Source organism: Sturnira hondurensis, unplaced genomic scaffold (assembly GCF_014824575.4).
Source record: "Sturnira hondurensis isolate 20B ecotype Veracruz unplaced genomic scaffold, ASM1482457v3 Scaffold0003038, whole genome shotgun sequence".
Taxonomy (NCBI): domain Eukaryota; kingdom Metazoa; phylum Chordata; class Mammalia; order Chiroptera; family Phyllostomidae; genus Sturnira; species Sturnira hondurensis.
This window is the reverse complement of record NW_028075669.1, coordinates 344,129-369,080: the sequence shown is the minus strand read 5'-3', so window position 1 is coordinate 369,080 and position 24,952 is coordinate 344,129.

Below are 24,952 nucleotides of genomic sequence, written 5' to 3'. Positions count from 1 at the left end.
ACTGGAAGGAAAAAGCTTTTACTCACCTAGACAGAGACCAAGCAAGATCAGCTCCAATACTAGATATCAGTCTCTCATGGCTAGCCCTTGGCACCAGGCAGCCAAAGCAAAGCAATTGGCCTATGCAGACCACTCTCATGCCTCTGCTGAAGAACCCCTGTCACTCCCTATGCAGTCTGAAACACTGAAAGCTTGGAATGTGCCTGAAGGGTTTTGAAGTACTCGCTTAACCAGAATAGAGGAATAATCAGAGTGCTAATCAGGGGAGGGTATTCCCATACAAAATGATAAGCCCAGCAGATAATGTGTAGGCCTATCCTTAAGTGGGAGATGAAATACTGTACACATGAGATTGCTTTTACCAACATTGATAAACTTTTCCTCAATGTGGAAGATTTGGTACCAGGTATTATAGAATCCCACAAACTTAAATACATCTAATATAAGTTATTAATAACTCACACATAAATTATATAGAGTATTTTTAAACCACCTGTGTTGAACAAATATTTTCTAAGCAAATTAACTATATAAACTGGATTTATTTCAGTTTATTTAAAATAGCTGACAAACCTTCCAAAAGTTCTTAGGTATGTCAATGACCTTATTACAAACAGTTCTTATATATTCACTAAAACTCAACTCAGTATGTAATACTCAAATTTCTTACTTGCTTTGAAACCTGAAAATACAAGCAGTATTTTTATTATTTATTGATTAACAGGACAGCTTTAGTGCCTACAGTTTACGAGACTATGTTAGATACTCTGTAAGAAACTGTGGGCTGATAGGCCAATAAGATGCAGCCTCTAGACTCAAAGAACTTGTGGCCCAAAACTTAGGTCATGGCAATAAATATACAGACCAGGCTTCTTTCAACACAGAGTTCATACACAATCTCCCTCTGTTTAAAAATACTATATGACTCAGTTGTTCTAAAGCTAAAGAGTAAAACCAAATAATATGTGCACTGATGAAAAAACAAAGACAAAATCAGGTTTTTTTTCTAAATTTGTTTTTAAATTATGCTTGTTCTGTTACAGTTGTCACAATTTTCCCTTGTTGCTTTCCCCTGTCCTGCCCTCCCAACCCCCTCTTCCCACGGTTAATCCCCACCCTGTTGTCCATGTCCATGGATCACTTATTCTTGTTTTTAACTAGGCCCTTCCCCTTCTTTCTTCCCTTAATCCCCTCCTTCCTCCCTTCTGGTTCCTGTCAGTTTGTTTGTTCCTTGTTTCCATGCCTTTGATTCTATTTTGCTTGGTTTTTTTTGTTGTTGTTGTTGTTGATTAGGTTCCACTTAGAGGTGAGATCATATGGTATTCGTCTTTTGCCACCTGGCTTATTCCACTTAGCATAATGCTCTCCAGTAAATGAGTAGATCAAAAAATTGTGGTACACTTACACAGTGGAATACTATGCAGGAGAAAGAAAAAAGGAGCTCCTATCCATCATGGACAGAACTGGAGAGTAAATTTCTGTTTTGAAACTCTACTTGATTCAATGAGACCTGCTCTGACTGAGCCCATTGGTGCCTGCAATGAGTATATATTTTTATTTTTAATAGGTTTTATTTATTATGCCATTACACTTGTCCCCCTTTCATTCCTCCCTTCTTTCCCCTCCACCCTGCACACCCCTTCCCCTTTAGTTTATGTCCATGTGTCACAGTTCTTTAGATCCTATATTTCCCATACTATTCTTGCCCTCCCCCCTATTTTCTACCTACCGTCTATGTTACTTATTCTCTGTATCTTCTCCCCCCTTCTCCTCCTCCCACTCCCCTGTTGCTAACCCTCCATGTGATCTCCATTTCTATGTTTCTGCTCCCGATCTAGCTGTCCTCTTAGTTTGTTTTTGTTTTAGGTGTGGTTGTTAACAAGTGACTTTGCTGTCCTTTCACTGTTCATATTTTTTATCTTCTTTTTCTTATATGAGTCCCTTTAACATTTCATATAATAAGGGCTTGGTGATGATGAACTCCTTGATCTTGACCTTATCTGAGAAGCACTTTATCTGCCCTTCCATTCTAAATGAAAGCTTTGCTGGATAAAGCAATCTTGGCTGTAGGTCTTTGGATTTTGTGACTTGGAATACTTCTTTCCAGCCCCTTCTTGCCTGTAAAGTCTCTGTTGAGAAATCAGCTGACAGTCTGATGGGAACTCCTTTGTAGGTGACTGTCCCCTTATCCCTTGCTGCTTCTAGGATTCTTTCCTTCACTTTAATCTTGGCTAATGTAATGATGATGTGCCTTGGTGTGTTCCTTCTTGGGTCCAACTTCTTTGGGACTCTCTGAGCTTCCTGGATTTCCTGGAAGTCTATTTCCTTTGCCAGATTGGGGAAGTTCTTCTTTATTATTTGTTCAAATAAGTCTTCCACTTGCTGCTCTTCCTCTTCCCCTTCTGGTACCCCTATAATTCGGATGTTGGAACATTTAAAGATGTCCCGGAGGTTCCTAAGCCTCTCCTCATTTTTTTTTTGAATTCTTGTTTCTTCATTCTTTTCTGTTTGGTCATTTTTTATTTCCTTCTGGTCCACTCCATTGATTTGACTCCCAGTTTCCTTCCCATCACTATTGGTTCCCTATGCATTTGGCTTCATTTCACTTAGTGTAGCCTTCATTTTTTCACCTAATTTGTGATTAAAATCAACTAGTTCTGTGAGAATCCTGATCACCAGTGTTTTGAACTGTGCATCCAATAGGTTGACTATCTCTTGGTTTCTTAGAAGTATTGGCTCTGGGGCTTTGAGCTGTTTTTCTTCTAGAGCCATAATATTTTTGTCTGTTTGCACCTGTTGCATACGAGGTGCAGAAACTTAGATGTTCATCAGGGAGGGGCAACCCAGGTTACTGGTTTGTGATGCTGTATGTGGAGGTGGCGTCAGAGAGGGACAATGGCATTTGTTCTCCTCTCTCTGGGATTTCAGTGTCCTCTGCCACTTCCTGCAAGCAAATTGGGCCCTTCTGGTGCTGGTTCCCGGATGTGTGGGCTTTTGCACCCTCCAGGACCCTGTGGGTCTCGCCAACAAACTCTCTGTGAGCCTGGGAGCCTCTCCCAGCACCTCAACCCCCGAAAGTTTTTCTAGTTGGTGCTTTTAGGCTTTAATTTCCATGGCTGGGGCCCTGGTTTGTGCAGTCTGTCTCACTGCTCACTCCTTTGCCTGGTTTATCTGCACACGAATGTGTGACCGAGGTCAGCCAGCCACCTTGTGCCCTCACTGGGTCTGCCTGTTGCCACCTCACACCTGGGATCTTTCAACTGCTCCCTGCATGCCTGGGTGGGTCTGATGCTTTTTCCTGCTGCAACCCCTTTCCACCAGCCACTGACTCTGCCTCTCTTACCAGTGGTTTGGCTGAATGGTTCATTGTTGTCTGACTTCAGTAAAGTTCAATTTCTCTCTGTTTTGGTTGCATTCTGGTTTCTAAATCTTTGTTGTTCATAAACTTGGTTGTGCGAGGAGGTACAGTGTTTCCACCTACACCTCCATCTTGGCCAGAAGTCTATATTTTTATTTTTATTTTAGTTTTTAATTCTCACCTGAGGATATGCTTTTATTGATTTTTAGAGAGAGATGAAAGGAGAAGGGGAGACAGAAAGATTAGAGAGAAACATTGATTCCTCTCCTCCAATACTCACCCAGATGGAGGATGGAACCTGCAACCACCTGCCTGACTGAAAATCGAACCTGAGACCTTTTGGTGTATAAAACGATGCTCCAACCAACTGAACCACCCAGCCAAGGCAATGAGTATATATATTTTTAAATGTTTGCCTTAAAAGTTTTTTCTGCCCTGGCTGGTGTAGCTCAGTGGATTGAGCATGGGCCTGTGAACCAAAGGATTGTGGTTCAATTCCCAGTCAGACCACATGTCTGGGTTGCAGGCCAGTTCCCAGGAGGGGATGCACAAGAGGCAACCACTCATTGATATTTCTCTCCCTCTCTCCTTCCCTTCCCCTCTAAAGATAAATAAAAAAATAAAATCTTTAAAAAGTAAATAAATAAAAGTCTTTTCTGTTTAGGACCATAGCATTAAGTTCAGCAAACACACAGCCCTAGTAAGGCAGAAACCCTTAAATAGCCAACTATATATATATATATATATATATATATATATATATATATATATATATATTAGAGGGGAAGGGAAGGAGAGAGGGAGAGAAATATCAATGTACGGTTGCCTCTTGTACATCCCCTGCTGGGAACTGGCCTGCAACCCAGGCATGTGCCCTGACTGGGAATCGAACCACGATCCTTTTATTCACAGGCCCGCGCTCAATCCACTGAGCTACACCAGCCAGGGCACCAACTATATTTTTTATTTAAGTACATCTTCTGTTTGTGTGCATGACCTTCCAATCCTCAACTTGCTTCACTGAACTGTTCAATCTCTTCCTATTAGTTATGATTACCAGTTATCAACTGACCACAAGAAAGCAATCTATACTACCTCTTAGTGCATATAACAGAGGGTTACTTTTTCAATATTAGCAGTACATGATTACTTATTCTATTCCTTTTAATGAGCTAATTTCACCATTGAAAAGTCATTTTATTGTGGTTCCTTGTCAATGTACACTTTTTGTTGTTTGTTTTACTTTTAAGATTTGTTACTTTTTTTGGCTGTGGCTTGTACAGCACCCTGCCCTTTTGTATTTTTTAATAGAGCCATGAGATCAGAAAATTTATATCTGAAAGGGACTTTAAAGGACATCTAATTGATCCTCTTTATTTTATAGAAAGTGAAACTGAGGCCAAAAGGGTGGGAGGGGGGAGGGAGAAAGAAAGTGATGTAAAACACTTGCTTAAAGCAGAGCAAAGGCCAGAAGCGAAATCTCTTGAAGATAGTCCAGTGCACTTTCCTCCAGTACATGGCTGGCTTCCAACTTGCCATGAGATTTAGTTCTGATAAACAAGCCTCAGCTTCTCAAACACATTAAATATAACAATCGGCATCTGAGTTACAGTTCCTCTTTGAGTACACAAAATAGTGGGAGAATGGATCAAACGGCATTTAAAAAAGGCATTACAAAAAAAAAGTCTAGATCTTAACAGGAATCTAACCATAAGGTAGATGGTATATGAATTTTCTTTTCTGCCCTTTTTATTTGCATACCATAAAAATTAGGGTGTGGTTAGTTCTGTAATCCTATGATGCAAAAGGAAGTTTCACTTTTTGGTTTACTTCTACCCTCAATGTTGCAATTTCTCATTTCCATGTTGTTTGTCATTTTCCTATAAATTGCTACTAATATTATTATACAGCTCTAGCTGTGCGGTGGGATCCCTGGAAACCTGTTCAATTAACTATATTCAAATGCAAGTCCAGGGACCAACCTCCCCTCCCAACAGAATTCCTAATAAGCTACAACTAATCTTCGAACCACTTAAATTAAAATAGGTGCTTCAAGGCAAAGGCACAATTTTTACATGAGATATTTGAGGTCCCATTATGATTATAAGGCTTTCTTAGATGTATTGCACTAAAATAAAGCCTGTCACTTCACCATTAGAAGAGGACAATTATTTTCTCCAATTACCATCTATTTCACCTTTCCCTTCCCCACTCCTAGCACTTTCAAATTGTATGTCTCCTGCTAAAGGAACCTCATTCCACTTAGAAACTTTTCTTTAGATGGCTTTGGGCTGTACTAATATGCATTTTCCAAGAAGCTGTCATCTTGCTGTCTTTATTGATATTCTGCTCTCAGAGAAAAGTACTGTGAAGTGTTTGATTTGGTAATTTTAAAAGTCTTAGTTGCTTTCAAGCTCTATAAAAAAGAAAAATGCCCCAGTGCCTTGTTTAGGGCCAACCAAGGGAACCACTGACTAATTTTCACACATCTCTATAGAAGATGTAGCTGGACAATAGTCCTTTCTGTTGTGCAGATTGAAAGAATGAAACTATCAACATTAGTATGGATTATTCTAGTTTCCCAGAAAAAACTAGAGGCCTGCTGAAGAAATGAAAATTTCTGGATACCCCCCCCCCATTCAAATGAGCCTTGTGTGCATTTTACCTAAGTTAGATATTTCTTAGGGTTGTCTTTTTACTGTGATGTATCCTTAATGCAAAAAAAAAAAAAACAAGCTAAGGCTTTTCTATTGCCCTTTATGGATTTGAAATGGAAAATGGAGTATGAAAATTTCAATCCTTGAGATCTAGTCATTTCCCCCTTCTCTGTTGCCCTTCCTGACCTTTATATTTTAACCTTTGGAGGTAAAAAACATGGAATATTTAATGCAATTGAGCAAACAAGGTAGCCTGAAAAATGAAAGAAAAGATGGAATTGGGAAGAAGTGGTAAAAAATGACATCACATTTGGAATAAAAGTATAGAAATGGAAAAGCCCATCGCAGTCACCAAGAAAGAGGGCTCAATGTGGTAACAATCTAATTGCCCTAGTCTTGACATTGACATTAATGTGAAGAAGAGTGCAGGAGGACAGGGGTGCGATTCCTGTATGTATGAATTCATTACACATATATGCTCAAGTTTCTGGTCTATACTTAAAATGTCTAACATGAACCAAGGATGGAGTACCCTAAGCTAGCTGGAAATTTTGCAGAAAAACAGAAATTTGAGTATTTTATAATAATATTTGGTGTACAGTAAGTCCTCACTTAATGTGGTCAATAGGTTCTGTGACTTGAAGTGTCACGACACGTAATGAACCCAATTTTACCATAGGCTAACTAATATAAACAAGAATTAAGTTCCTATGACATATCATCATTGTTATGACAAAATGATGTTGAATGAGGCAACATTATTTGAGAACCTGATGTATAGTTCTTATATGCAGTTACCATATCTATTATTTTTTATTTCAGAAGGAAATTTAAGAAATGCATTTCTTCTTTTGAGTAATATATGTATTTTTATACCTACATTCTAAGATCAACAAAACTGCTTGGGGTTTAGAGCTTTAATCCCAGCTTCAACATTTACTAACTGAATGATCCTGAACAAGTCATTTGAGTTTCTGAACTTCAGTATTCTTATTTGTCAAAGCAGAATGTGTCTGTGATAATCAATGTAAATAATGGCCACGATATTGCTAAGTGAACAAAAATGCTAGGAAAATAAGAGGAATAATATATGAGTGAGAGACAGCTTTCTGAGACCCTGAGATGTTCCATATATAAGGTCACTTATTCTTCTAGCTGTAGCAATGCTCAGATGGAACAAAAAATAGCAAAGGAAGAGAGTCAGAATATAAATATGCCATAGGCAGAGATACTTAAAAATTCTTTCACAATAACCCACACAAACATTGCTTGAGAACTTAATATGGAATGATCACTATATGTAGGGTTCTGCAGAGTTTATTAGAATGAGTTCCTTTGGAGGTTGTGATCCTAACACACTTAAAGGGCGATTTAAACAAACAATAATAAAAATGAGGGGAAAAAACCTAAATCTAAATAGTAGATAACAGTAAGTAGAGTAGAAAATACATAAGTAATTATACTGCAAGGGAATAACAGTGAAAATGTATTGAGCACATAGTATAGGTTAGGAACTCAGCTACATTGTTATCTTCTTGGTCTCTCTTATATACTTATGTGCATACTTACAGAGAAATTTTTCTTTAGAATTCAATCAATAGCAGTGTATCTAAGCCATCTCTTCTTTTATTTAATTTGTAGGTCTTTTAAGAACTTTTTTCTTGTTGGTGGGATTGCAGACTGGTACAACTATTATGGAAAACAGTATGGAATTTTCTCAGAAAACTAAAATTGGACTTGCCTTTTGACCCAGCAATTCCACTACTAGGATTGTATCCTAAGAACCCTAAAACACCAATCCCAAAGAACCTACGCACCCCAATGTTCATAGCAGCACAATTTACAATAGCCAAGAGTTGGAAGCAACCTAGGTGCCTGTCAGTAAATGAATGGATCAAAAAACTATGGTACATATACACAATGGAATTCTATGCTGCAGAAAGAAAGAAGGAGCTTCTACCTTTTGCAACATCATAGATAGAACTGGAAAGCATTATGCTGAGTGAAATAAGCCAGGTGTTGAAGGACAAATACCATATGATCTCACCTTTAACAGGAAGCTAAACAACAAAGCAAACAAGCAAGCAAAATATAACCAAAGACACTGAAATAGAGAACAGGCTGACAGTGACCAGGGGGGAGCGGGGAGGGAATTTCAGGGGAAATAAGGGAGGGATTTAGAGGAACCTATATAAAGGATACATGGACAACAACTGAGAAGGCTGGAAATGGGAGGGAGGGGGAGCATGGGGGGGTGGGATGGGATGGGAGTAATAGACAGAAAACTGTACTTGAAAAATAATTAAATAAAAATATTGGGGGAAAAAAGAACTTTTTTCTTTGTCATCTAATCTGGGTTTGTGATAGGCAATTACACATGATCAAAACAAGGAGTATGGGCCAGGTACAGAAAGTCACCAGGGCAAAAAGCCTCAGGTGCATAGCAACTTGTAAAACTGGGAAAACAAGGACATTGACCTAGGGTGATTTTTCCTCCCCTAGCATATGCCAGGTCATTCAGTTCTCACCCTCCCCTGACCTTTATCCCTTGGCTTCTTGCTAGTCATGTGGCTTCTGCTAATCAGTTAAACCTGATTAACAGAAGAATGAATAAGGGACCAGAAAATAGTCCTTAAACATTATGCCCCCAAGACAATGAAATTCCAGCCCACATCAAATACATGGAGGTCTCAGTTGTGTTTCTGCTCCAGGCATAGAAAAGCAGCAAAACCAGACAAATGATGCCATGACTGACATCTGGAACAGCTTCATTGACTAATGAGCCCCTGTCCTGGCACTGACCAATCAGCGGAGATCAAAACCTTGAATGGACAACCTGGAAAGCTGATCTATACTGTATTGGGATCCTCCTCAAGACCTCTAGATAAATACTCTCAAGATGAAGGACTCAGTGCAGCTTGCTCTATGGAGTGCTCCCCCTTTCCCCACCCCTTTCCTCCAACACATTTCCCTGAGAGTGTTTTCTTTGCCTATCTCCTCCTAAGCTCCAAGGGCCCTTCTTCTGCCTCTGTAACACATTTCCTGAGCCTATTTTTTCTACTCTGTGACTTTATAAATAATTTTTCTCTTACAGTTTGAGTCTTGGCTCTAAATCCTTTCTTAGCCAGACATCAAATATGAGGTTGCTGAACCAAGGTCCAGTCTGACTCTACTGGTATAACAACTGGGGCCATTTCACCAACAGCAGATGCAGATATCAAGTATATAACCACTAAATAGATAATGAATTGGGTTATCAGAGACCTTGCCAACTGAAACTCTCACATACAAGTGAATGGAGAAAAAGTAAAAGCATCAGAAAAGGTCATAAAATAGATGTAAATAAGCATCCAAGTGTCATTTTTATAGAGAGAAATAATGTAATATTGTAGGTTGATGAAAGGAAGATTTTACAGATGCATGGTTAGGATCTCACATCTATCCTTTTCTTCAAAAATATTTAAAGAAGTCATAACAACACTAGACACAATGATTTTAAAATGCTTTATAGTTGTAAAGTGAGATTGGAGGGACTTGATGGGAGGCCTCTCACTTGGAGAGTTTGAGATACTAAGACTCACTTAAAAATCTAGACCTAACTTAAATCTAAGAGTTGTGGCCCAAGAAAATACTCCTAAAAATTACATGTTGGATACATATCAAGATGTGTTGAATATCTATTACTATGTGTTTTATTTTATTTATTATAACATTTTTTAAAAATTGTATTTATTTATTTTTAGACAGAGGGGAAGGGAAGGAGAAAGAAAGGGCAAGAAACATCAATGTGTGGTTGCCTCTTGTGTGCCCTCTACTGGGGACCTGGCATGCAACCCAGGCATGTGTCCTGACTGGGAATCAAACTGGCAACCTTTTGGTTCACAGGTTGGCTCTCAATCTATTGAGCCACACTGGCCAGGACTGTTGTTATATATTTTAAAGTATTAGCCTATATGGTCTTTGGTAATATTAAAAACTTGAGAATTTTTATAACTGTATTGTCTTCCTATATCCTACCTGGGGAAGGAGCTATTTATATAACTGCACAATAGTATCAGTAGCATTTTCCTGCAAATTTTAAAGGAGAGAAATAAGGATTTTGAAAATAGCATCCCTGTCCTGACTAGAAGCTAAATAAATCATGGTAAGTAGATAATCATAGAACAAATTTCAAGTTGGAGTGATTTTAAAAAGGAACTAGGACACAACATTGAGTGAATTCTAGTATGTCATATAGTATATTGAGTAATTTACCTATATTATCTCATTTGATCCTTAGAGTAACTCTTTATGTACATACTATTCCACCATCCATTATACAGATGAAACTGAAGCTCGGGTTAAGTCACCTATCCAAGAACATAGGTTTTTTTAGTGACTAGACTGGGGTTTGTACCAGGGTCTAGTATGATGTCAAAGACTATATTTTATCTACTAAATTTCCTGCTGAAACTCTACAAAAGCAGTGTTGTTACAATGGATATGGGAGTGTTACATTCACCTCAAAAGGATGTCAACATCCCCTCACTCCAGGCTGTTTGTTTTATGATACTTTCCCACAAGGCTATATAGGAAGAGCAAGCAAATTACCATACGTAAGAAATCCAAACTTCCCTCTCTGTGTAAGGTTTTAATCAGAGGCAGCTTACGGTTTTTACTGAGATGGTAAAAAATTTTCAGTGATAGAGGGGTCACCCATCCACTTGGGCCAACTAAAAGCAGAGAGTTTTATGGGAGGCACAATAGGAAGATTTCTCAAAGGAACACTTCTGAAGCTAAAAGTCCAGTGCTTACTTTTGCAACTCAAAATTGTTTAGGAGCTTTCTATATCACTGATATTCAACTAGCTTAAAATCTCACTTTAGTGAGTAAAGCATTAAAAAACCTGCTGGATTATTCTGGAAAGCTTTATATTAACAAATGGTGGCTAGGTTCTTCATATCAATCATACTTTTACCTTAAGACCAGGATGCATTCATGTTGAACTCAAAAATAAATCCCCTTTGATGTTATCATATTTCTTTTTTATGTAGTTTCTATTTTTTATAAATAATACATGACCATGCCTTTAAAAGTCATAGAAAGAAAAACAGCAGTCAACCTCCTCACCACATCTCTAACCTCAAGTACCATTCTTCAGGCTAATAGATTTCAACCCTTTTAGATGTAGCTTTTGATATTTGCCTTACTATTTCTAAATAGCATGCTTACACTTGCATTTCTTAATTTTTAGTTTTAGATGCTATCTCTTGATTTCTTAGTTTGGTATATGAAGAATTCTCTTAATCATCAACTTACAATCACCTTAAGCATCAATTTTACACTCTTTGATGTTTTACCTGGATGTAATTTCTAGGCTGGAAGTGATTTTCTCTTTGAATTTTGAAAATATTTCTCCAATTTTATCTACCTTTCAGTGTTCCTGTTGGGAACATTTATTCTTCTTTCAAACCATTTGTATGTTTCTTTCCTTCTTTATTTTTCTGTTTGTTCCTTTGGGTTTTTTTTCCCTCTAGGGAAGCTTTTAGGATTTTCTCACTGCTTTAGTTTTCTGAAATTTCACAATAATATGTCTTAGTGTAAGTTTTCTTTCATTCATTATATTTGGTTGGCACTTTCATTGTGGAACTTCATGTCCTACACTTATGAGAAGTTCCATTTTAATATTTCATTGATAACTTCCACCCCTGTGATTACTTTTCAGTTATTTATGGAAATTCAATTGTGAAAAAGTAGGACCTCCTGAATTGAACTGTTTTCCTATCCTTTCTGTTGTTTCCAGGGTCTGATATGTTCTGTACTTTCTGTGCAGTACTTTCAACTTTTTCTTCCAACAATTCTTTTGATTTTTTTTTTTGGTGTTCTATGCATCATAATGGTGATGATGATGACACCCTGCTCTGATGCCTGTACTGATTCTGTCTCCTACATTTATTTGGTCTATTTTTTTTATTTTAGAAGTTTTCATTTTAGAATTTTGTTTTATATTTAGAACTGAGGCAATGAAAAGCTGATTGCTATCTCTGCATTTTCATTATCTTTCCTGAGTCAGTGAAACAGCCCAGGCAGAAATCTCTCCACTAATTTCTTTCCTGGGATTTTAATATTGGTTGCCAGTACTCAAGAAGTTGAGAGAGAGAATGGGCTGATATTATCTGGAAACCAGATAATATCCTGGTTTCCATTGTGACACCCTCACTTTAAGCTGTACTAATGACCCACAAGTCCAGATCTAGAGATCTAAGTGTTCTTTACAGATTATCATGTACAATTTCATTTGTTTGTTTGTTTTCTGGTGATTTTATTGTATTTTTCCATTACCATTTATCACCCTTATCCCATCTTCCTCCTCCTTCCCATCCACCTCCCCCCAGATATCCCCACACCATTGTCCATGGCCATGAGTCCTTTTCCACTTTGCTCAATCTCTCCATCCCCTGACATCCTTCCCCACTAGCTGCCATCTTGTTCTCTATCTATAAGTCTGCCTATATTTTCCTTATAGTTCAGTTTGTTCATTAGATCCCACATATGAGTGTCATCATAAAGTGCTTGTCTTTCTCTGACTGGCTGTTTAACTTATCAGAATGTTCTCCAGGTCAACCCACGATAATGCAAAAGGTAAAATTTTCTTCTTTTTTATAGTTGGATAGTATTCCATTGTGTAAATATACCATACTGTATTATCCATGCTTCTCATCCCTTTGGCTAAGATCAAGTGTTCTGTTTTCTTTTTAGCCCTACCCACATCCAGATCTTCAGAGCTGTAATTTATAGTTGTAATTTCTGACCCCTCTTAGCCTCTGAGCACAAAGATCTACTCTTTTCATTGTTATCATCTATTATGTTCCTTCACTCTTCTCAGGCACTTAAAGTTCAGCTTTCTAAGGTCTATCTGTTACTACTCTCTCATGTTATTTTAATCTCTCCTCTATGTTTTCCTTTACCATTTCCTTTAATCTTATGATTTTTTTATCTCATTTTCATTTACTTAATAGATTGAATCTGCTATGCTTAATCAAAAGTCAGTCTTAACTTTATTCTCCTATTGGGAAAAGCAAGTATTGTCCCTTAGTTTATATTTTTTTAAAGAATAAATGTAAGGGTAAAAAAAAGAATAAATGTAAATCTTAGAAAGTGTAAAACATACATTGGAATGACTTAATTTCTGCCAGACCTTTTTGATTGTATAAATTACAAATTTTTGATTCTTAATTTTTAAATTGCTTGGTTATTTGACACTGAGTATTATTTTACATTAGTTTCTGTTATAAAGCATAGTGATTAAACAATTATATACTTTACAAAGTGTTCCCTCTGTTAATTGCAGTACCCACCTGGCACCATACATAGTTATTATAATATTAATGACTATATTCCCTATGTTGTACTTTACAACTCCATGACTATTCTGTAATTACCAATCTGTACTTCCTAATCCCTTCACCTTTTTCATCCAGTTCCCCAACCTTCCACCTGTCTGACAATCGTTATTCTGTGCTCTGTCTGTGAGTCTATTTCTCTTTTGTTTGCTTTTTTATTTTGCTCTTTACAGTCCTCATATAAATGAAATCATATGGTATTTGTCTTTTCTCTGTGTGAATAATTTTACTTAGCATAATACCCTCTAGTTCTGCACATGTTGTCACAAATAGTAAGATTTCATTTTTATGGCCAAGTAATATTCCATTGTATATATCTTTACTGCCGCTTTTTAATCTACTTGTCTATTAATGGGCACTTTGCTTGCTTCCATATCTTGGCTATTGTAAACAATGCTGCAATGAACATAAAGAGTGAACATATCTTTTTGAATTGGTGTTTGAATTTCTTTGAATAAGTATCCAGAAGTAGAACTGCTGGGTTATAAGGTAGTTCCATTTTATTTTTTTTATTTTTGAGGAAACTCCATACTGTTATTCATAATGGCTGCACTAATTTGCCATCCCACCAACAGTGCATAAGTATTCCTTTTCTCCAAAGCCTTGCCAGCACTCTTTGCTTGTTGATTTATTAATGTTTGCCATTCTGACAGGTGTGAAGTGGTATCTCATTATGGTTTTAATTTGCATATCCCTGATGATTAGTGATGTTGAACAACTTTTCATCTTCCAGACTTTTAATTTTTTGTCTAAACTAAAATGATCTATGTCTCTGTAATGTCAGGGTTGGGTGCATTTTCTTTCCACATTTCCCAACAATAAGACTACCAGAGAAAGTCTTGCTGGCTCGTCTGATGTGGTTCTAGAACCTGTAAGAAGCAGGTGCCATGCAGAACAACACATGGTCTGGTTTTTTTTTAAAGATTTTATTTATTTATCTTAGAGGGAAAGGAAAGGAGAGAGAGAGAGAGACAGAGAGAGACAGAGAGAGAGAGAGAGAGAGAGAGAAATATCAACGTATGGTTGCCTCTTGTGCGTCCCCTGCAGGGAACCGGGAACTGGCCTGCAACCCAGGTATGTACCCTGACTGGGAATCGAACCACGATCGTATTGTTCGCAGGCCCGCGCTGAATCCACTGAGCTACACCAGCCAGGGCACATGTTCTGTTTTTAACATCCTTCACAGTTATAGAATAAGATTAGATGTGCTTGATTGAAGTACCCTGACCTAGAGAGTTTCAGATATTAAGACTCAGTTGGTAATTTCACTATGATAATTTATATCTTAGGACAAAGGAATTTAGAAATAACTATGCATTGGCATTTATTCCAAACACTATTCTGTACAAGAGATGTCAAATGTTTCCTCTAGAAATAGAGGAGCACACAAGTGGCAATGGAGGCTTCTGTCTCTCAGATTGTAAATCTTTTTTCTGTAAGACATTTACTCTATACCTCAGCAAAAAACTATCTGTACCCAATCCTGTTAGAAGCCTGTGTACATAACTGGAAAGGAAACCATAAATGCATTTGGCATTCTTGTTGAGAAGATTGCACATTCAGGATCTACTTTTTGAGGCAGAAAATACTTGCCTTTCATCGGTAACACAGAGATTCTATCATATAGCTATGTGAAAGATAAGGAAATCACAAGGGCATTAATAAAACCCACGGACTTTAGTGTAGCACAAGCAGGGAAGCAATGCAGAGAGATTTTTCAGAATAGGATATTTTATGCCTAAGGCCATTCTCTTATGTTCAAACAGGAAAATGCTTCTGGAGTATTTCAAAAGATGCAAATGGTAGTTACCAAATACACATACACAGACACATAAGTATACATACATACATATATATATATATATATATATATATATATATATATAAAATAGCACGAGTGAATGAATATGTACAAGGAAAGCCCATCAACTACTAAAAAGGGTTTTGGGGGTGTGTGTGTGTTTTCAGTTTGGTGTAAGTATTTAACTATTTTGGCCCCTGGCCCTACCCATGTTTGTGAACACATTTGGCCTAAAATGAGAGGACAGAGGAATAGATAAATTCCTTTTTGAAAATCAACAGTAGGTCAGAGAAGGCTTTGGTTGGAATAAATATTGACATCTACAAAGGGAATGAACTTCAGGGCATCGTTTAATATATCTCAGCTTTTCTTGTTTAACATTTATTGAGATTGGGCAATGTGCTGGCAACTGTGCAGAATGTGAGTACAACATGGTTTCTTTCTTCAAGAGTGCAGCACAAAACTATTCCTGGTTAGTTAAGGAGAACTTGATGTGAACTTATTTGTATGCCTTTGCTTGCTGAATTCAAGGAGCCTGTACTTAAAAGGTAGCAAGTAGATGAGCATCTATGGTGTTTTTATTGTGATTGTGGGATGCAAGAAAAGAAAAACTTAGTCTTATTAAGGAAATGGGACTAGCTCATATGAAACAATAAGATACCGATGTATTAAATAAAATATAGTAGAAAATCAATTGCTAGATTTTAGGAGAATTATATTATGAAACAATTTTTAAAGAAAGTTTCAGAAAGGAGAAGTTACTGTGAGCTAGAATATTTAAGACAGAAGAGTCATGGTGGAAATAAAAATAGATTGATCTTCTAATACATAACCAATCAAAAAATACTGTTAATTTTCAGAATTTAGAGAATGGTACTATACCCAAAATATATTAAGTAAAAAAATAAGGTTTTCAAAGAGTAAATTTACTATGCTCTCATTTCTATAGAAGTAAACAAATAATATCTGGGAAGAATATATTCCAAAGCATTAATGGTGATTACAGCTAGAGGAAAGGTAATAAGAAACTGTAATTTTTCAAATAATATGATTTCCATATTATTTATTTTTTTAGAAATCCAAGACTTAGTTTTGCAATTAGATGAAAAAGGAGGTCATATTAGAACTCCTGGTAACTCACTTCTCCCATAATGTCAAGCATATATAGTCAAGTATACAGTTTTGCCTGGCTACATGCTGAAAACCAGAATTTCTGGATTAGGATTGTATCATTAAAAATAGAAAAAGAGAGACTTCTGGCCAGGATGGAGGTATGGGGGGGGATACACTTTGCCTCCTCACACAACCAAAAGAAGGACAACAACAAATTTAAAAAGAAAAAAATTAACCAGAACTCCCAGAAAACACAACTGTATGGAATTCCAACAACCAAGGAGTTAAAGAAGAAACATTCATACAGACCAGTAGGAGGGGTGGAGATGGGTGGCAGGGGTGAGAGGATGTATGGTGAGGTGGCAGCTAGAGAACTGGGGCAGGTAAGATGACAACTGGCAGAGTGGGCGCCTTGTTTATGGATAAACCAGGAGAAAAAATTGGGAAGCAATGCAGACCACACAACGCAAGGTTCAAGCATGGGGAAATAAAGCCTCAAAACCTCTGACTGAAAAAACCTGTTGGGGTTGCAGCAGTGGGAGAAACTCCCAGCCTCACAGGATAATTTTTTGGAGAGACCCATGGGGTCCTAGAATGTACACAAAACCACCTACCTTGGAATCAGGACCAGAAGGGCCCAATTTGCTTTCAGGTAGCAGGGAAAGTGACCAAAAGCAGAGAGCAGAGCAAGTGGTACTGTTCTCTCTTGGACCCTTCCCCCACATACAGTGCCACAACACAGAGACATGAGTTGTGGCTCCCTGGCAAATACCTAAGGATCCACCCCTTATAATGTAACAGGTGCACTGAGACAAAAAATATGGCCCAAATGAAAGAATAGATCAAAACTTCAGAAGAAATACAACTAAGCAATACAGAGATAGCCAATCTATCAGATGCAGAGTTCAAAACACTGGTAATCAGGATACTCACATAAATGGTTGAGTATGGTCTCCAAAGAGAGGAAAAAGTGAAGGCTATGAAAAGTGAAATAAAGAAAGATATACAGGAAATCAACAAGCAGGGAAGAAAACTGGGACTCAAATCAACTGTTTGGAACAGAAGGAAGAAATAAATATTCAACAAGAACTGAATGAAGGCATAAGAATAAAAAAATAGGAGAGGACACGTTAAATGTTCCAACATCCAAATCATAGGGATGCCAGAGGAAGGCAAAGAAGGAGATCAAGGAGAAGAGGAAGGGTAAGAAATTGAAAACGTATTTCAAAATATAATGAAGGAGAACTGCCCCAATCTGGCAAAGGAAATAGACTTCTAGGAAGTCCAGGAAGCTCAGAGAGTCCCAAAATAGTTGGACCTAACAAAGCACAGACCAAGGCACACCATAATTGAGTTACCCAAGATTAAAGGGAAGAAGAGGATCTTAAGAGCAGCGAGAGGAAATGAGAGTTACCTACAAAGGTGTTCCCATAAGACTATCAGCTGATTTCTCCAAAGAAACCTTGCAGGCAAGAAGGGACTACAAAGAAGTATTCCAAGTCATGAAAGGCAAGGACCTACATCCAAGGTTACTCAATCCAGCAAAGCTATCATTTAGAATGCAAGGGCAGACAAAGTGCTTCCCAGATAAGGTCATGTTAAAGGAGTTCATCATCACCAAGCCCTTAGTATACAAAATGTTAAAGGAACTTACCTAAGATACAGAAGAAGATCAAAACTATGAATATTAAAATAACAACAAACTGAAAACCATCAACAACTGAACCTAAAAAAAAAAAAACCTAAGCAAACAACTAGAACAGAAACAGAATCACAGAAATAGAGATCACATGGAGGGTTAGCAGTGGGGAGAGGGAGGGAAAACAAGGGGGAAGAAGGGTGCAGGGAATAAACAGCATAAATGGTAGATACAAAATGGACAGGGGGAGGTTAAGAATAGTATAGGAAATGGAGAAGCAAAAAAAACTTAAATGTATGACCCATGTACATGAACTAAGGTGGGGGAATGGTGGTGGGAGGGGAGTACAAAGCAGAGGGGAATAAGTGGGAGAAAAAATAGTACAACTGTAATAGCATAATCAATAAATGTATTTTAAAAATTTGAGGTAAAAATAAATCATTAAAATAATAATAAATAGGAATTTTTAAAACTGAAAAATGTAGAAAAAGATGTAACTATGAATGCAGCAGATATTAAAAAAATAGAGAATTTATCCTAATAGTTTTAAAAACATAGGAGAAATAGAAGAAATAAAATTACTAAAAATGATGGAAGAAATAAATGAAGCATCTTATTTTTCTTATACAATTATTCATGGAGTAGATTCAATATTTTAAAGTCTTAACACACCAAAAGTAGTAAACCCAAGCTGTTTTATGAGTGTCTTCTATCAAACATTCAAGAAATTGAATATCCTAATTTTAAAGAAATAAAAAGAGGAACTACTCCAAAACAATTTTATAAAAGCAGTATAACTTTTATACTAAAACAATAAAAGGAGATGAGGAAAGAAAAAGTATAGGACTCATATTCATTATCATTAAAGCAAAATTTCCAACAAAGTTATTAATGCATGAATTTCAGACATGTGTAAATAAGTCAAACCCTTATAGCCTAGTTGGATTTATTTCAAGAATTATAGCTTTTAAAAAAGATTCTATTTATTTATTTTTAGGGAGAGGGGAAAGGAGGGAGGAAGAGAGATAGACAGACATCAATGCACAAGAGAAACATCAGTGTGTGGTTGTCTCTCCCATAGCCTTCAACTGGAGGCCTGACCTACAACCCAGGCATGTGCCCTGACTGGGAATCAAACCGGCAACTCATTGGTTTGCAGGCCAGTGCTCAAACCACTGAGCCACATCATCCAGGGCTGATTTTCCTTTTCAATACAATTTTTTTAAGATGACAACACTGGTACCCTTTAAGAATAAAAAACTACTTTTATTTATTTTTTTAAATTAATTAAAACCCTACTTTTTGTACAAAGATTTTTTTAAATGACAGCACTGTTACCCTTTAATAATAAAAAACTACTTTTTAAGTTCGTCAATTACCTTCTAGTTTACCTGTTTATATGCCAGATTTTCTCCCTTGACTGTGAGCAACTTAAGGATAGATTTTGTCTTATTCATGTTCATATAACTAGTGCCTAACACGGTGCCTAATGGTAATAGGCACTGAAGTAACTGGATGAAAAGGAAAAAATATTTATTGATACAATGGATGGAAGAAGGAATGAATGTATGAATAAGTAAATGAATGAATGGTATGTAGTAAGGTTAAGTTCATTAAAAGATAGCATTTACAGTAGCTCTTCAGACACTCCTCTATGGTCCCTCATGTATGATTTGAGGATCCATTTCAAGAGAAAATTGAGAAAAAAATATAATTGCTTTATACTCAGAGATGACCTATCTGAAGAAGACCATAGAATGATATTAATTATGCATGGGAGCAATGAAATACATTTCATCCTAGACTACATCAAAAGCAAGTCACTGTGAAATGATTTAACAATATCCAATGCATAAAAGGTCTTCCTTACCTGAAAGGTCTTCAGGACAGCCTCTTAATTTGATTTCTGTTTTGTTGTGCTATCTTCATGTTATGGTCTTTAGTTCTCCTTATTACAGTGTAATTTTAAGGGTCAAATTAATTTAATTTCACTTTGGCTTTGGGATGCTAAAATGCAAGGTTGCGAAAACCAATAGCTTAAAACAGGTACTCTGCAAAACTCTCTGCCAGGCCTTCCTAAGTCACCAGGACATCAATGGGAAACCAGTGTAAGCAGGAGAGTTCACAGCTATGCTGGAATAGTAAGGAGAAATTATAGATGTTTCGCATACTATCAAAATTGGAGAGTGACACTCTGCTCACACCACTTCCCCCAACTCTGCAGCCTGCAAAGCATGCTTCACCTTTTACCTCTCCAAATCTTGCCCAAATTGTAAGATACAACTCAAATCCACTTTGCCTGTGTTGTCTTTCCTTATTGCCTCTGCCAGAATTATCTCTCCCTCTTCTAAACCATTTGTTTAGAAGTGGACATATCTTGCTTAATATCCTATACCATATTTACTTCTTGATCATCTTAGCTTTTCAGGTGAATAATGAACTCCTGGAGTGCAGGAAATGTGCTACACAACTATATATCCCCATCCTCCTCCACACCCCATTCTAATAAGTGTTCTTTTACTTTTTGGAGTCACGAGCAACTTTGAAAATTTGATGAAATAAAACTTTAGGGGAAAATATGCACATGCAGGAAGTAAAACTTTCAGTACAATTTTAATCACCAGGAATATCTGATCTGGAATGTGTTCATTTAATGTTGTAATCAATTAAGGAGGCACCATCAGCTACACTGATGAGCTTGGAATTAACCACACTGGGTTTGTATCTCAGTTCTGATGTTTACTATCTGCATGTCCTTGGACAGATTATTTAACTTTTATGCATCTTGATATATTCTTCTGTGACATTGGAATAATAATAGCACTTTTCTAAGTTACCAATACATCTGTAGGAAACAGTATGAGCAAGAGTGTTCACAGCTATGATAGAGTAGTAAGGAGAAATTATATGAGTAAAACTGAATGAACAAATAAGAGACTAACAATGAAAGCCATGCTGAGGATTTGAAAATAAGTGGGTAACATTTTCTGCTGAATGCATATGGATGTATTGAAAAGATCAATGTGAATTAGAACAGGAATGAAAATGAGAATAGGAATTTAGCATAATGCTTGGCTTACAGTATGCACTGAATTGATAAATATATGTTTTTCCCACATTCATACAAATAAATACATAGTGGAACTAGGAGTTCTAATCTGGATTTGTCTGACTTCTGAACTAAGGAGTCAGGCAGACCAGGGTATAAATATAGGCATCACCATTTACTAGGCATTTAACCTTGGCCAGCTAAGTTGTGTGGTGCCTAACATGATATACATTTCTTCATCTCACACATACAGTATTTACTACCTTTGTTTTGTACAGATAGAATTAGGAAAAATACCTGAGACAACAAAGAGAGTAGAAGGAAGTTATAGTTTCTGTTCTCAAGGACTTTACAATCTCCTTGAGGAAAGAAGATACCAGAGTGATAAATAATAAGTAAGGCTTAATAAGTGAAGTGTAAATGATCTGTGAAGGCTGTAGCATTTGAACTAAAGGAAGCAGGCAAGGTCATCTGGAAAGGCTAGCTGGCCTGATAGGGGAAGACAAGGATTTCTCACATAGGTCTTTTCACTACATCTTTATACATTCAGTAGAGACTTTTACCACTTATTTTTTTTTAATTTTTTTATTTAATTCTTGTTCAAGTACAGTTTTCTGTCTTATATTCCCAGCCCTGCCCCCCATGCTCCCCACCTCCCTCCCATTTTCAGATCATCATTGAAGCTTTCATTGTTAGTCTCTTATGTTTTTTTTTTCATTTGATTTTCCTCATCTTTTGAGATTGCTGCATAGACTCAACGCTGAGTAAACTGCTACCTCAGCATGTTATCACAAAACATAGCAATATGTATTGACTCTCTGTCAAACATCAAACTGATTGTTTAAATTGGTTTGATGACATATAAAGCTGTGTTTAGTGTAGGTTTTGTTGTATGAAGACTGCCTCTTATTTCTTAGAAAAGACTGTATAGTTTTTCTAGAATAAGCTGAAATATTTCACTAGTTTCAAAGAACCTGACGCCCCTTTTGACTTTCGTCTTGATTAGATAAAAAATACCTTTCACTCACAAGTAGACAAAGACAATACCAAGTGGCAGAATAAATTAAGGTAATGTGGCTAAACCCCCATTTTCTATTCCCATTATGCAATTGAATTAAAGATGACTCTTGGAACAATGCTATTAATGATTAAAGTGAGTAATTGGGAGTATAGCACTTCAGGAAAGGAGGTTGTTATACAGTGAACATTGTCCATAAGAAGATTGGGAGAATCTATATTAAATCCTCTGATCTTTACTCAAATAAAGGCTAATTTTTCTTTACTGAATTTGCTATTCCATTGGTTTCTCAACCCAGGCTAAAGACCATTAATCCAATTTACAAAAGTGTCCTCCTGTATTATCATCATACATACTGCTCTTTCTCCCTGGAATGTGTACCCTAAACTTTTTGCCTATTTAACTACTGATTCTTCAGCTATTGGCCTACTAAATATCTCCTCAGAGAAAGCATCCCTGAATACCATGACTATGTCAATGATTATTATAAATTCAAATAATACATATTAATTTTTTCACAGCACTTGGGACAGTTACATTTGTGCAATTACTAATGTCTGTCTTCTTCCATAAGGGCAGGGAGGTGAGCACGTGGCATAGTTCTTGACTCATAGTTGGTACTCAAAAATCATTTGGTAAATGAATGAGTGGATTTCAGTCCCCCCTAATTAGATTGTGTTAATAACATACTCTGGCTGTCTTAGTAAGATGAGACATATGCTTTGCCTTAAGAAAACTCAGTATACCTGGCTTGTGTAGCTCAGTGGATTGCAAACCAAAGGATCACCACTTTGATTCCCAGTCAGGACACATGCCTAGGTTGTTGGCCTGATCCCCAGTGGGGGCCACATGAAAGGCAACCACACATTGATGTTTCTCTAACTCTTTTTCTCCCTCCCTTTCTCTCTCTCTAAAAATGAATAAATAAAATCTTTTAAAAAAGAAAACTCATTATAAACAGATTGAAAAGTTTCACAAGTGAAACTAAGGAAAAGTTTTGGATGCATGATTGTTTACTTGTTGGTGGCAAAGCAAAATTAATCAGATTCCTATGTGACTTACCACTCTAGACTGGGGTATATATGACATCTGTCAAATGAGTGTCTGATCTTGTAAACCCAAGAGCTCAGTAATTCTAGAAACATAGCTCTCTACATTTAGTAATTTTCTGTCAGTGATTGAGATCTTAGTTATTAGAAAAAAAAAAAAAAACGCTACCAGGAAGTAGAATGGATAATGAAACATTTTCAGTAGCTCTAGAAATAAGTTGGCATCATAGCTGCAATTAATGCCTATATTCAAATATTCAAATCAGAGACAGTATTTTCTCATATGTTAGTCAATAGAAGGCTTGAGATTTAAACTGTTGCTTGAATTTAAAGTGCCTTTTTACACTGTCTTGAAGGCAGTGACTGATTTGTTCTTGCAAGTAAAGAACCTTACACAATCCTTGTCATATAGTGTCTGACTCTCTGTCTATCTATCTATCTATCTATCTATCTATCTATCTATCTATCTTTCATCTATCATCATCTCCATCTCCACCTCTTCCTTTATCTCTATATGCAGTTTATATATCCAAGCATGTAGTCACTATATACACTAAAAAGTTCATAAAATGGAGGTTAGGCAACCTAGACTATAGTATTCTAGTATCAACTCTGCCAGTAATTTACTATGTAATCTTATATAAGTTATTTAACCTCTCCATGCCTTATTTTCCTTGTGTGTCAAAATCTGGTTAACCATACCTGACTTGCATATCCAACCATTACACAAAAAAGAAAAAATGAAATAACAAATGTGGAAACATTTTTGAAAAGTGAAAAGTATCATTTAAATGCAAGTATGATGGAATGTCTGTGCTTTGAGTAGGAGAGTATATGCTAATTTGAAACAAAATGAAGAGACTGAAGTCCATTCTCTGAAATCTCAGCCCACATAGGCCAAATTGCCTAATCATCCTCTTACTCGGCAGGGCTCCTTCCAGCATTAAAAGGACTCTATAAATCTCTCACTTCCTCTCTTGCTCCACTTGCTGAATCAGCCTTTGTGAAAGCATTCCCTCCAGTGTGTAATATTTTGAAGAAACTTTGAAGAAAACTCTGTACCCAGAGTATGCTGATTCAGCACAGCGAATGAGGTGACAGTGATGTATTTGGAACATTTCATTGGCAGGAACCTTGTCTGGACAAGCCTACACAAATAAGGAGGTACCTGTTTGGCCAAAGGAAGCACATCGCTTACAAATCACTCTATGTTTCTTAATTTGGAGGCACATGTATGTACACTAAAAAGGCATCATCATGGTTTAAAAGTGCCACCCTATGCATTCAAATAGCCCATATTTCATTTACAGCACAAAGTAATCCCTTTTTCTTCTTATGCCTCCATACATAATATAACAGCTTCTAGAAAATGTACCCTACTGTGTTATATGTCACCATGCCACAGGACACGAAGTAAGAAGGTACCCTTTTCTATAATGCATAAAAATAAATCAAAATTATTCATAAGCATGATTGAAGACAAATAATTCTCTCTGGCTTAAAACTGTCATTATGCTGCAACAGCTTTACTCACACACCTGGAGTTTTGACTCGCACAGGCTTACCTTGGTGATAATAATCTTCTGTAACATAGTGCTTTCCTGAATCTTGTTCACACTTATTAGCTGCCAGACACAGAAGGTATTTTAAAGCATTTCAGAGCTGTCATGATGTGACAGGAAAACACTTGTGCCAGTAATAGGTGGTAGATTGGGGATGGTGGTGTTGGGATGCAATCCGAATGACCCTTCTTCAAACAACCTTGAGAAAGAAAGTCACTTAAACTAATTACACAACATATGTGGATCACTTGCATTCTCCCTGGATATCACAGATATTTACTTATCTTTTTCAAAGCAAATGAATAAAATGCAGTCCAGTTAATC